The following is a 15987-nucleotide window of genomic DNA, read 5'->3' on the forward strand; positions in this document are numbered from 1 at the left end:
ATGTTGATGTCTAGCTTAGGAACCTGGAAGCAGATTCTGCAGCTTTTAGAAATTGGTGGAGTTTTCCTGTGTTTGCATAATCACTATAGGCAATAATTCCTTGTAAATACTTTAACACATAAAATGCAAAAAGAAGATATAAGTGCTGATGTGGAATATGCATATGAAACTGGAAACTAATATAAAATCTAAATTAGTGAAAGCAATGCATTAAGGGCAAAACCAAACCACAGGAGAACAAAAATGAAACAAAACAAAACAAAAACAAACAAAAACACCTTCATCTTAAAAAAAAAACAAAATGAACTGATAAAAAGCAACATGAACTAATACATAACCTGTAGAGACTTTCACAAGCCCTGTGGACAATTCAGTTAGTGTCAAAAAAAAAAAATCAAAAACTTCTCTACATCTAGAATATTTGTTATGAAATGAAGATCAGATGGAGTAACGCTTTGTGTATCCCAAAATTGCATTTTATAAACAGTAACTGTTAAATATTAAGTACATGTGGTATTATCTTTATTTTAAAATTATTTTATTTGGTATTCATTTCATTTTATCTTAATATTTCATTTTTTGATGTTTTTGTTATTAAATGTCTAAATCAAATAGGAACGGTTTTCTATGTTAATGAAATATATAATCTTGTCACCATATTTCAGTTCATACTATTATTATATTAGTATATTATTGCATTATTTCAGTTTGTTTTATAAAGAACCTTTGAAACTTTTAGTACTGCCCTTTTGAAAAAATAATTCACTGGTTATTATCATGTGCACTCATTATTTAAATGTACTCAGATAAAGAATAAAGTATAATTTGATGGGGGGCCTGAGTGGCTCAGTTGGTTCAGCGTCTGGCTTTGGCTCAGGTCATAACCTCACGGTTCGTGGGTTCGAGTCTCACATAGGGCTCCGAGCTGACAGCTCAGAGCCTGGAGCCTGCTTCAGATTCTGTGTCTCCCTCTACCCCTCCGCCCCTCTTAAAAATAAATAAATATGAAAAGAATTTTTTTTAGAAAAGAATAAAGTATAATTTGAAAATTTGCTAAAACTCCAGGGAATTCTGAAAATTGATATTTGTCAGGAATTTGAAAACATTACCTGAAATGAGTAGTGTTTAAAGTCCTAGAAGTGTTAACAGTGAAGCACTCCCTTATTTGTTTTCTTTTAATATATTGCAGTTTATGTGGGCCCAAACATTTTCCAGTTTTAATTAAACGCACTCTCACCAAATAGACAACTAACTCTAAAAAAAAAAATCCAAGAAAAGAAGATATGGAATGAGGCCCAAATTAATAAAATCTGTCTAAAGCAAACAAGCAAGCAGTAGGAGAAATGAGGGAGCAGGGTATAGGAGTCATTTTTCAGCCATAGTACTTTGTGGTCTATGCATGTGTGAAGGAAGGGATTAAATAAAAATTGAGAGATAGACAAAAGACTCAGTAGATTAACTAAAATATTACTTATAAGGGCTAAATTGAAATACAAATTTTAAAACCAACATATGGCAGAACGATTTACCAATCCAGGAACTGGAAAGAAGGCCTCACCCTGGAATGGATAGCCTGGCTCTGAGACAGAGAGCAGCGGGTCCGTGCTGTGGGGAGAAGGAGTCTGCTAAAAAGAAAGGAGTCAAACTGGGCATAACCAGTTTATTTTTCCCAAATTGACTAATTTGATATGTTACTCCATCTCTGATCCCCAGGGAGGAAATAAAGGAAAGAGTGAAAAAAGATCAGAGTGTGACAGAGAATTCCGTGATTCTAAAAAGTCTCCTTAGATCCCCCAATTTAACATCTCTGAGATTTATATGCCTCTAATAATCAATGTCTTGAGATTAAGTTATGTTTTAAGATTACTGTTGGACAAGCAGCAATAGTGATAAAGTTGCCACTACTTGTGGTTAACCTGACTTATTTTAGAGGACTTAACTAGACAACTACAACTATTCAAGAATCATTTGAGAAGAAAATAGAAATCCCAGTGTTCTTCAAAAACCTTTCCATGATATCACCTGGGGAAATTAAGAAAATGCCAGCATTAACATTTTTACAATGAGCGTTAATAGTGTGGAAGAAACTGCAGCAATAATGTACCACTCCTAAGAAAAGTGGCATTAGGGATGTCCTTGATGGCTGCAAGAGTGATACATAGTTGAAAACATTTAGACATCAATGATGCTGACTCAAAGCTTATTCAGAAGAGTTGGACCCTGCATGTTAAGAAGTTTTGAGAATAACTTATCCAATTTGTTTCAATTATTTTTCCTTTTTTTTATGTATGCACTATAGGTAGACATGATTAAAATCTACATCTAAATGCAGAAGAGCTCTTTTAATAAGAATAAAATACAAAAACTAATCCTAGTTTAATTGGCAGCATTTTATCCCCAGTGCTCTATATAACAATAGTGTAATCTTATAATCAATGTCAGCTTAGATTCAATGAAATAAAAAGAGTGATAATATGTAACTTTTATTGAACTCCTCCTATATGCCAGACATAGGACTTTCATGTATTAATTTCATTTAATCATTACAAAAACTCTATAAAGTAGAACCTAATACTATGCTATTTTACACTTTAAAAAACCAAGGCACAGGGAGTATTTAATAATTAGCCAAGGTCGTATACAGCTAGTAACTGACTGAAGCTTCAAACCCAGTCTAACTATAAAGGCAGCCAAACTTAAACACTACACCATCATGTATCATTCAACACATACTATTTACTTGAAACAACCATCTTGTTTTGGGGACAATGAATAACCTTAGTTCTAAAACTGAAATAGAAAATACTGTTGCTTAGAAAATCTCATCACTGTCTCTTATTTTAAAGATTTAATGGCCTCCCGTCAATGATAACATTTTTTTAAAAGGGATTTTAAAGTTCTGTTGTGAAATACTTCAAAGTTATTGCTCAATAAGAAATATTGACCCAACGTGCACCAGTCTTTTAACAACTACACTTTTATCTTTTATGTATGAATGTGGGGTTGCAAATAGCTATGTTCTGTGTAGCTACTGACAGAAGGAAACAAATTAACCAATACTGGATCCATTTTTTTATGGGGAATTAGGTTTTAGTTCTCTTTGGCTATAAAAGGTAGTGTTTACAACCTCTAATTAAACTTAAAGAGAACTTAAACATCACCACTTTCAATATTTAGATATCAGCTGGCTCTGGACACCACTGTCAGACAAAAATTAACTCTGCATACACATTTGGGATATTATATAGCATGCAGAGAACTACAAAAAAATAGAAAAATTATACACAAATAATGTGTAGAGTACACAGCGTCAGAACAAAAAAAGGTCAAATTTATATTTATGAATCTCACTGATCAAAAATGACTTAAAATGCAGAGACATATAAAATTTGTAGTTGATGTTTTATCATGCATGATTCACTAAAAATATTGCTAATCATGGCACACTAACATATTCTGCATGAATACCTATTTTCTTTGTCAGAATTAATTGAAAATTCTGGTTTGCCCAGTTGTATTTTTGTGCTATCATGTATCTAAAATGCTTTTGCGCTTCTGCAAGATTGTTCCAAAAACTCTTTGGATGGAGTAAATACAAACATTTGCCTTGTAAAACATATTATCTAGGTTTCTTCAGCTGTTAAGATATTAAAGCAACTAATTTGAGCAGACCAATTGATCCTGGGTAGAACATTGCTATCATTGTATATGTAATTATAACTGCATTCATGCCTAAATGTAATGACAAGGAATCATCTAGGGTTAGATGTCTGTGATACTAATTAGTTTTTCTTACGACATAGGTTTTTTGCTTTAAACCCCACATTTTATATTAGCACACTGGTGGTGAAAAATATACGAGCACCCCAGACCAATCGGCTTGTAGAAGAAGGGATCATTTTCTATATCTCAAGTGACTAAAGTTAGTTTGGAGAAGAAACATCCTTTGGATCAGTGCCATTAAAACAGGAGTTTTCATAAATATGAAAAGTGAATAAATGGAATGATTTTGTGAGACTTGGTAGTATTTTTAGATAGAATGAGATTTAATTCAGTTATCTTTAAAGATATAATTTATAGGGGTGCTGAGCGGCTCAGCTGGTTAAGCATCCAACTCTTGATTTTGGCCAAGTCCGTGACCTCTCAGTTCATGAGACTGAACCCCAGGTGGGGTCTGTGTTGACAGTGCAGAGCCTGCTTGGGATTCTCTCTCTCCCCCTCTCTCTGCCCTTCCTCCACTCAACACTTGTGTGCTCTCTAAATAAATAAATAAACTTTTAGATATATATTTATATATATATAACCCATATTTATAAACCATATAGTATTTTCCAGGGACTGTACTAAATGAGGTACTGGAGTAAATAAAAGCAATATTCCCTGCCCTCAAATGTGGCAATAATCAAGTGTGGAAGATAGACAAGTGTAGGCACTCAGGATATCACCAAGTACAGGATATACATTGACATTTTCATGAAGATGAGTTCTTTCTTGATATAATTTTGGGCAAGGTAAAATGAGATATCAGAAGTAATTTTAAACAGCCATATAACGTTTAATGCAAACATATTTGCTTATACTTGGATAACTAAGCATGTGAATCTGCTTGTAATATAAGAGTGGGGGATAATTTTATGAGCAGCTAAATCCTGTACAGCCACATATTGGAGGAAATATCTAGACTCACCATTAAATAAACGTTTGATTCTAGTTTTATAAAATATTCAATATAAAATGTCAACAGTAAAAATAACCAATAACACAACATCAATTTCTTTTTCAGAAATATGAGATTTCCCTCAAAATACAAAATTTGATTTTTTTAAAAAATTTGCAGTTGGAAACATCACTAAATCTGTCAAATTTATCTTGCATATACATACATATATACATGCACATACACATATACATATACTGAGAGAGAACACACACACACATATATACATATACACATATGTAGAGAGAGAACACACACACACATATATACACATACATATATATAGAGAGAGAGAACACACATACACACACACACACACACACACACACACACAGAAAGGAGGTTATGTTTTTATTTAAGGATCTTGAAATCAACTAAGAGTTATTAAAATTATATGTATATAATGTAATCTCTCTGCATTTCCTACTCTGGCTGAGATTTTTCTTTTCTCTTTGTTTCCAGGAACATATTGGAAAACAAAGATTAAACAGAATTATCAAGTAAGTCCTTTACTGAGAATTTAATTGTGAGCTTGCCAACCACGGTTTGATTTTTCATCATCTTGTTCCAGGGTTATAAACCTTTCAATTCATTTATATTTATAAACAATTCCCACCCTATTATGTGCATGGATTATTAGGAATGTCTCCCAATAGAATTGTTCAGCTTTATGTACACAATTAATTAAAAGCTTGGATTCATTTTTTATCAAACTTTTACAGTGGGTTAGAATATCTGAAATCTAAACTAAAAGTCTCTTTTAGCCCAAATGACGACTCATTCTTTAGTTTGGAAGGCTCTTTACTTCATGGATTTGAAAAGGGAGATTAAAGCCATTGGAGAAACCACCTAGGGCAGAATGTGGTTTTGCTGATAACAGAATTATATTTTTCACAGCGAAGGAATTCAGACCCTGTATCCAGTTAACAAACCAACTGTGATAAAAACAAGTCAATGGAGAAAACTTTTAGCCTAAAACTATAATGCTACCTGCAAAAGAATGTAGAAGGTATAATAGCTGACCTCTGACCATGTAATATTTGCAAATTACATTATATTTCTAAGAGGAACTCAAATAAGAACAGTCTTCATACCCTCTGCAGCAGAGTAAAATCTTTAATCATACAACTCTATCTAACCCAGATTCTTCACAAAGGCACCTTTGAATCACCTAAGGAGATTTTAAAACCTATCAATGTCTGGGCTCCAGCACCTGGAGATTCTGTTTTAATTAGTCTAGGATTGGAAGAGAGAACGGTTTGTTTATTTTATATATATATTTGCATTCCTTCTATTTGTTTATTATATATGTATATATTTATTTATGCATATATATGTGTATATATGTATACACACATGCACACACACACACACACATATAGGTAATTACTTTACGCAGCCTAGGCTGAAAATTTTGAAGTCCTAATCTGTTCATTCTGAGGGATTTGGAGTCATCACTTCATTTATTCCAGTGTCTCCTCAGCATTACCTTAAATTTTGAAGGATCAGTGTGAGTTTAGTGTGAAGCAGTAGGTAATAGACCTACGGTGAAGAATAAAATTGGCAGTGATAATAAGTTTATATTTTAAGTGGTACTTTACTAACTAAACTACTTGACATTTCAAAGATCTCTCATACCCATTGTCTTATACACCTGTTGTTTCTTTTAGGCTCAGGTGCGAAACTTGAGTTAATTATATTCCTCTGCTCATGGCACATTTACATTTTAGGTCCATGTGACAATCCTTCTATTATTTAATCTCCTACCCCTCTCCCATTTCCCCCACAACATAATGGGCATCAATTCTATGCTAAATAGTATTATTTTCTTACAAAAAAAGTTTTAAAATACAGAAAGTTCTATTATTGTTATTTTTACAGATGAAAAAGCTATAAACCAAGTAGCGTTTTTATATGCATATTTTTAAAAATTGGAAATATTGGGGCATGCCTGGGTGGCTCAGCTGGTTAAGTGTCCAACTCTTGATTTCAGCTCAGGTCATGATCTCACAGTTCATGAGTTTGAGCCCCTCATTGGGTTCTGTGCTGATAGTGTTGAGCCTGCTTGGGATTCTCTCTCTCTCTCTACTCACCCCCCCCCCCCACCTCTTCTCTCTCCCTCAAAATAAATTTAAAAAATAAACATTAAAAAATTAAAAATTGGAAATATTAGTTCAGAGGGTGGAAATGCCATAAAGTTTTAAAAACAAATTTCTCTGCAGAGTGTATACCAATTGACATTCTCACTGGAGATAAATGAGTGCCTCATTTCACATGCAGTTGCTAAAACTACAAATTATCATTCATTCTTTATTATTATTACTCTGAGAGATGAAAAATTATTTCATAATGTTGCTTTGAGAATACTTGATTGCTAGTGAAGGTGGAACATATTTTCATATGCTTAGTAGCCATTTGCATTCCTTCTATTTTGAGTTGTTTGTTTTTTCTTTACCTGTTTTTCACCTAACCGTTTTAAAATTAAGGTATCATAATTAATATACTACAAAACAGACAGAGTTTAAATACTCAGCCAAATCAATTTGAGCAGTTGTATCCATGTGTGTAACCATGAGGCAAAATAAGGTATAGATCACTTATTTCCATCATACCCTTAAGTTTCATGTCTCTTTCCAACCACAAGTGCTTCTTCTCAGAACATTGTGATATCTCTCACTTTAGTTTTTTCTGTTGCTAAGACTTTATATATCAATGGAATCATACAGTACACATGGTATCTGGATTCCTTGAGTTAATAAGTTCGATATTTGGCCATGTTGCATGTCAATAGTTCAATCTTTTTTGTTTCTTATTAGTATTCCATTGTATGAACACACAGCATTTTGTTTTTATGCATACCACTACTGATGATCCATATTACCCAATATTTTTGACTATCACGAATGTGACTTCCATGAAAACTATTGTGCAAATTCTTTTGTGGATTTATATTTTCAATTCCCTTAGCTAAATATCTAGGACAGGAATTACTTGCTCATACTGTAAAACACATGTTTCATTTCATTTAAAAATCGCAATACAGTTTTCCAAAGTGATTAAACCATTTTAAAGTTCCACTAGCAATGTCTGAGAGGGCAGCTGCTCCCTACGCCCACAAATATTTAATGCTTTGGGTTTTTTTTATATTAGCCATTCTAGTCAGTGTGAAATGATAGCTCATTGTAATTTGAATTTATATTTCCCTGGAGGATCTTTCTGTGATTATTGACCATGTATCTTCTCTTTTTAAACAAGCTAAGTGTTTTTGTAAAGAAAACACTTTAATTGGTACAGTTTTGGCCCATTTTTAAAAACTGGAAGCTCGCGGCGCCAGGGTGGCTCAGTCGGTTAAGTGACCGACTTCAGCTCAGGTCACGTTCCGTGAGTTCGAGCCCCGCGTCGGGCTCTGGACTGATGGCTCAGAGCCTGGAGCCTGCTTCCGGTTCTGTGTCTCCCTCTCTCTCTGCCCCTCCCCTGTTCATGCTCTGTCTCTCTCTGTCTCAAAATAAATAAACGTTAAAAAAAATTAAAAAAAAATAAAACTGGAAGCTCATCTTTTAATTGCTAATTGGTAAGAGCTCTTGGTATATTCTTGATAAAAGTTCTTCATTGCACATATGTATTGCAAATAATTTTTCCCTGTTGTGGCTTATATATTCATTTTCTTAATTATGTTTCTTGATAAACAGAAATTTTCCATTTTATTGATGTCCAACTTATGTATTTATTATTGTTAGTGATTCTAGTGTACTTGTTCAAGAAGCATTTTCTTACCCCAGAGGAGAAAAGTGTTGTTTTAGATTCTCTTCTGGAAGTTTCATAATTCTGTGTTTACAGTTTGGTCAATGTTTCAAGTTATGTTTATGTGTTGAATGATAAAGAGATCAGTTTTATTTCGTTTTCCAGATGAAAATCCAATTATTCTAGCAACATGGTTAACAGGGAGAAAATGTTTGCAAATCATATAGCTGACAAAAACCTCAGCCTGGAGTATCAAACAGTCTTAAAACTTAATAGTAATAAACAATCCAATTAGTAGATAGGCAAAAGACATGAGGAGATATTTTACCAAAGAGGTTATAAGGTGGCAAATAAGCTCACGAAATGATGCTTGACGTCACTAGCCACTACAGAAACACAAATTACGATCACAGTAAGTTATCACTACATACTTATGAGGATGGCTAAATGTTTTTAAAAAATGACATACCAAGTTATGGTGAGGATGTGGAGAAACAAGGTCTTTCATACATTGTTTGTGGAAATGTAGGATGGTATAGTCAATCTTGAAAACCGTATGGCAGTTTCTTAAAAAAAATAAACACATATTTATCATATCATCCAGCAATCACCTCCTAGGCATCTGCTTCAGAAAAATAAAAACTTACCCTCATAGAAACCATGTCCATGTTTGTTCAAGGCAGCTTTATTTGCAATGGCAAAAAACTAGAAACAACCAAAACATCCTTCAACAGATGAATGGTTAAAATGAAACAAGACAAAACAAAAACAATCTGTGGTTCAGGTGTACCTTGAAGTAATATTCAGCAATAAATACTACTCCCTCAAAAAATAAAAGCAAAAAAAAAAAAAACCCAACAACACGTAACAGCTTGAGTAGACCTCAAGGGGATTATGCTGAGTGAAAAAAGTCAATACCAAAAGGTCATATACTATATAATTTACATAACATTTTCCAAATGACACAATTGATAGAGCTGATGAACAGATTTGTAGTTACCAGGGATGAGAGATGGTAGAGAGGAAAGAGTGCCTATAAATAAGTAACACTGAGATCTTTCTGGAAATGGGATATTTGTATCCACAGTGGTGATTCTAAAAATGTACACGTGGTAAAATGACATAGAACTACACACATACTTCATGCCAGTGTCAAACTCGCGATTTTCATACTGTACTATAAGTATTCTAAAGGTAACCAATGGAAGAGACCAGGAGAAGCAGGAAGAAGTAGAACTAAGTCGTCTCTGTACTATCTTTGCAATTTCCTGTGGACATATAATATTTCAACTAAAAGACTTTCCTTATGCCATTGTATTTGCTTGGCTCCTTGTTGAAAATCAGTTGGCCATATATGTGAGGGTTTATTTCTTGACTCTCTAGTGTATTCTACTGGCGTATTTGTCTATCCTTAAGCTAATACCTCACTAAATAGGATAAAGTTATTTTATTGCCTGACTGGAACTCTGCTTTTCTTCAGGGAAACATGGGTAGCTGGTTTCGACTGTTTTGTCAAATGGTTCAGAGCAGTAACCAGATATAGTCTGTGTGTTAAGCAACTCACCAATGATGGTGATGTACTGTTTAATCTTAAATTCCTTTTGTGACATCCATCCAATGGCTTTCAACTGGCAAACACAGCATAGTTACGTGACCAGAACATATAAAAGACCTCACTGAAAATTTCTACCTTGGGCTCTCCTGAAGCCAAGATGATCACAAAAATCTTGATGGTTTATTCTTTTCTTGTTGCAAGTTTTTATTTAAATTCTAGTTAGTTAACATATAGTGTAATATTGGTTTCAGGAGTAGATTTAGTGGTCCATCACTTATACATATAATACCCAGTGTTAATCACAAATGTCCTCCTTAATACCGCTCACCATGTAGCCCATCCCCCACCCACCTCCCCTCCATCAACCCTGAGTTTGTTCATCGTAGTTGTCTCATACACTTTGCCTCCTACTCTTTTTATCCCCTCCACTATGTTCACCTGTTTTGTTTCTTAAATTCCACATGAGTGAAATCATATGGTATTTACCCTTCTCTGACTGACTTATTTCACTTATCACAATACTGAGACCAAGTGTACCTTTGTGTAAGAAGTTGGGGGATCTATATCTAGAAGTCTCTCAAGCCCAATGCTTGCCTGCATCCTCTATTTCTTACTCTATCACATACTTTGCCTTTATATGCTATATACTCTTTGGTGACCTGTCAGTCATTCAAATATTCAAAGATGAGTAATCTTCAAAACAGTTTCTGTATCACTACTGCAGCTTTATGATTTAGTCCTAAAATCATATAATATAGTATCTCCAACTTCATTTTATTTCAAAATTGCTTTGGTATTCTATATCCTATAAATTTACAAGTAAATTTTAAAAACAGGTTGTCAATTATTTTTTAAATATCTGCAGAAAGTTTTATAGATCTATTTTGAGGGAATATTACTTTTTCCAATCCATAAACATGATAAATATCTCTATTTATACAGGTCTTCAATTTTTCTCAAAAAGACTTTATAGTTTAAATTTAGAAGTTTTGATGATATTTTATTTTTTTCTAAGATGTTATTTTTTGGTGTTATTATATAACACCAACTGTTAAAATGTTAAAAAAATTTTGGTGTTATTATATAACAACAAATGTTAAAATGTTAAAAAAATTTTGTTTTCCAATTGTTCATTACTAACATAAAGAAATACAATCAACTTTTATATTATATTGAATCTGCATCTTGATACATTCAACTAGTAGTTCTGAGTTTTGTTCCAAAATATCACAGGGTTCAGCATGTAAACAATTATGGTATCTGAAAAATTAGTTTTAAATTTTTTCTTCCCAAATTGATTGTCTTTTTCCCTTGCCTTATTATACTTCTAGAATGTTTAGAATAATGTTGAGTGAAATTGGTGAAAGCACAGATACTTAGCAAATGCTTTATCTTATAAGACAAATTCTCAGTGTTCCTCCATTAGGCTATGCATGTACATTAGCTCTGGATTTGTTTGACTCTGTTTTAATGAGCTTTAATATCTTGAAGAAGTTTTCTTTACATCCCAGTATGATGAGAGGTTTTCAAAGGGAAGAGACACATCAAATTTTGTTAAATGCTTTTGCAGCATAATGAAATGCATGGTCTTTCATCTTTATTCTGTTAACATGGTGTTTTACATTGTTTTGACTTCAACTTTTGAGTCAAACTTGCATTCCTGTGACACACCTGACTTGGTCATGATGATTTATCTTTTTTTGTGTATTGCTGAACTCAATTTGCTAATATTTTGTTGAGAATATTTACATCTGTGTTTATGCAGAATTTTAACCTATAATTCCTTTCTGTTGCATTTTTTCAGGTTTGGGTGGTACGTAAATATTAATCCATAAAGTAAATTGGGAATTCTTCACTCCTCTATTTTCTTAAAGAATTTTGAAACACTGATATTACATCTTTGTTAAATGTTTGGCACAATTCATTGATGAAGCCATCTGGACCTGGATATCTCTTTGTGAAAAAGGTTATGATTGTAAACTCTGTTAGTTTAATAACTAGGAGGCTCTTTGGGTTTTGGTGTTTCTTCCATGTCAGTATTAGTAATGTATGTCTTGATGGTTTTGTACATATATATATATTGTCAAACATGTTGGTATAAAGTTTTCTGCAATATTCCTGTATCATCTTGAAATTTCTATAGGATTTCTTTGTATGTTCTCTTTCAGATTACTGATATTGGTAATAACTTGTGCTTTCCCAATGTTTTTCTTAATCATCTTTTAAGATTTAGCACCTTATCAATCTTTTCAAATAACTAACTTTTAGTATTGTTGATTTCCTCTCGTGTCGATTTTCTATTTTCTTTATTTGTACTCTTTAAATAATTTCCTTTCCTTTATTTACTTAGGCTTTGATTTGCTCTTCTTTTTCTAGCTTCTTGAACTAACAGCTGAGGTCATAATTTTTATATTTGTACTCTATTCTAATACAAATGTTTAAAGTTTATAATATCTTCTAACTATTGCTTTCATTGCATCGCACATATTTTAATGTTATGTTTCAGTTATTACCATTCAGCTCACAATAATTACAAGTTTCTCTTCTAAAATTTTTTGAACTTTGGGTAATTTAGAAGTGTATGTTTGTTCAAATATCTGAGGATATTTAGGTATCCTGTTAATATTGATTTCTAATCTAATAATGTTATAGTTAGAATACTATGTGTGATTTTATTTTCTAAAGGTATTTATTAATACCTGCTTTATTGGCCAGCATATAATCTATCCTGATGAATGTTCTATGTGTATTTGAGAAGAAAGTGTGTTTTCTACAGCTTTTGAGGAAAATATTTCATAAATATCAACTATATCAAGTTGGTCAATGGTGTTGTTTATACATTCTCTATTTTCTAAATTTTGATTTACTTATTTTATTAATATATGGGAAATATACATTATAAATTTCTAATTATAGCTGAGGACAACTCCATTTTTTAATTTCTTATAATTGTTGTTTCAGGTATTTTAAACTTTGTTTTTATTTACAATGAGAATTAAGAATATTTTGTTTATTGTTTTTCTTTTACCATTAAAAAATGTCATTTTTTGTCTCTAGTTAATATTTTGTCTGATATTACTATAAATCTAACAGCTTTATATGCTGTTTGCATAGTAAATCCTTTTTCACCATTTTACTTTTAACTTATCTGTGTCTTATGACAGTTTCTTGTAAAGCACATAAGCTTAGGTCTTGATTTTTTAGCCAGACTGAAAGATTCTGCCTTTTAAGTGGAATATTTACTCCCTTTACATTTTATAGATTTACTGATATAATTAGAATCGAGTCCCCTAATTTGCTCTTTTTTCCAATTTTCCAATTTGTTTATTGTCCATCTTTTCCTCCTTAACTGCCATTTTTCTTTGGATATGTTGATAGTTATTTAATTTGAATTTTATCTCTGCTAATGATGTTTTCCGTAGTTATTCTAGAACAGGATTTCTCAACTTCAGCACTATTGAAATTTTGGACTGGGTTATTTTTTGTTGTGAGGAGGCTGTTTTATGCACTACAGGATGTTTATAAATACACCTTGTAAATGCCAATATTATTCCATCCTGATAACCAGAAATGTCTCTAAGCATTGTCAAATATCCGTCTGGGGGATAAACAGCACCCAATTGAAAAGCATTGTTCTAAATATTACAATATTCACTTTTACTTGATCATAGTTCATTACTATCATACTATTTCAAACCAGTATAAGAGACTGTGTATAGTCTAACTCCATTTTCTCACCTCTGCTCTTTAAGGATTTGTTTATATAATGTGATTTTCTATTTGGAAATAAGCAATCCAATATATTGTCTTTTTTATATTATTAACTATTATTTATTATTCCTGCTTTAATTAGTCAAGAGTCATTTGAAGATAAACACACACACACAGAAACACACACATACACACACACACGATTTAACTATCTACCAAATATACACCATTCCTGGGGTTTTTTCCTCTGAAGATCTTATGTTCAATTGATTTGATAACATTTCCCTTCAACCTAAAGAAAGTGATTTTTTGTTTTGTTTTGTTTTGTTTTTAGCATTTCTTATAGTTCAGTCTGCTAGGCATGAATTTTCTTAGCTACAGTATTCCATTCTGAAAATGTATTATCTTAGCTCTAGTCTCTCTCAGAATAACTTTATATTATCTTCATTTCTAAGAACATTTCTGAATATAAATTTCTAGATTGACAGCTTCTCCTCTACATCAGCATTTAAAAAATGTCATTCCATTGTCTGCTGCCTTCCATTACTTCTAGTGAGAAGTTAGCCATTATTAATAGCATCATTCCTGTATCTATTATGCATTTTATAGCCATTGGCTGCTCTTATAATTTTCTCTTTTTCTTTAAATTTTTGGTAGTTTGACTATAAAATGCTTGAGTGTGGTTACTTGTGGGTTTGTTTATCTGTTCTATTTATTGTGCTTTGGTTTTGCTGAGGTCCTTTATTCTGTAGGTTGCTGTTCTCTTTCATTCTGGGAATATTTTTGCCATTATTTCTTCAACTTTTATTCTTTCCCTCTGTCTTTTGAGCCTCTAATTACATTCTTAGACATTTTGGTATTATCACACAAATCTTGAATGCATTATTTTTATCTACTATTTTTTAGGGTTTTTTTCTCTTTGAATTTCAGTTTGGATTCTTTCTACTGAACTGTGTTCAAGTTCACTGATACTTTCCTCTGATGCATCTAGTTTGTTTTTAGCCCGCTTTCATGAATCTTTTTTTTTCTGAAATCATATTTTACATTTCTAGAATTTTATTACACTTTCAAGACTTGTAAAATTTCCCATTTCTTCATGAAACTTTCCTCTTCATACTTTATCATATTCACTTTAGTTAAAGTCCCTGTTTGATGATGTCAACATCTAATCCTCTCTGACATTAATTTTATTGATTATTTCCTCCCTTGACAATGAGCTATTGTTTCTTGATTTTAATGTGTCTGGTAATCACTGATTGCATGTCATGTACTCTGTGAAAAATAACAGCAGAATCTAAAATAAACAATATTTATCTCCACAAATAAACAAGCTCATTTTAGTCTCAGGCTGCTAGTATGGGTGCTCAGTCAATACAATCTATGACTGAGTTTGTTCTGGACTTTGTTAAAACTCTAATTTATTTCAATGTAGTAATAACTTCAAATGCTTTGAAGACAAAATCAGCACTTTTATTTCCAACAGGTCCTGATATCTAAACATTGGTGAGGTATGAGAGACATACCTCTTCTTTACAGCCCAGGCTCAGAGAATCTAACTGACCAGCTCAGGTTTACATAGTTAATAATTTATAAACCAAAACTCTGAACTCTCCTATTTTCACACACAGCAAACATTTAAAGCTTCAGATGAATAAAGAAACTTATACAGCTTGGAAAAATACCTGAGACTCTGGTATAAGCCTTCTACATAAAGACAGGTGGTATACTTCCAAGACTGGTGAGAAGAAATGCAAAGAAAACAATGGATTGCAAAATGTAAGATGTGATATGTGACACTTCGGAGCAGATCATTTAGATTATTAAAATTTGATTAAATCTAAAGAATTATAAACTATATTTTATCTTTAAATGTCTATTTTTTGTCATAATATTTTCTGTTATATAGACCCAAATTATTGACTTCAGAAGTAGGCAGATCAGAGGTAAAATATGTCATTATTATCTTAACTCTCCTTCAACTCCAGTTTTTTAGTACCCATATGATTTCTCTTTTCAACTTCCTTAAAGTTTCCATCAAAAATTTCATTTATTTGCTTTACGACTGGTTGTTTGAAGTGCTAGATATGACTTGGTTTGCATTCTTCCCCACTTGTGCTTCTTTTTTAATTTCCATCTTTCTATATCCCTTTAATCTTAGCCTGATCAACTAGTGCAATCAAGAAATCTCAGTACCTCAAATATTTGTGTCAGGAATTCATTGCCAGTTTTGCTATAAATTTGACAAAAAACATTAATATCATTT

The 15987-nt window shown here is 32.3% G+C and overlaps 1 long non-coding RNA gene across 1 annotated transcript in view; it reads left to right on the top strand.

The window, feature by feature from the left end:
* The window catches only part of LOC122226419, a 123633-nt gene that overhangs the window by 12937 nt on the left and 94709 nt on the right, over positions 1-15987 (top strand). Inside the window, exon 3 of the long non-coding RNA XR_006205622.1 lies at positions 5180-5217. This is a non-coding gene — a long non-coding RNA (uncharacterized LOC122226419). The remainder of the gene's footprint in view (positions 1-5179; positions 5218-15987) is intronic.

The sequence above is a fragment of the Panthera leo genome, chromosome C1 (assembly GCF_018350215.1).
Source record: "Panthera leo isolate Ple1 chromosome C1, P.leo_Ple1_pat1.1, whole genome shotgun sequence".
NCBI lineage: Eukaryota > Metazoa > Chordata > Mammalia > Carnivora > Felidae > Panthera > Panthera leo.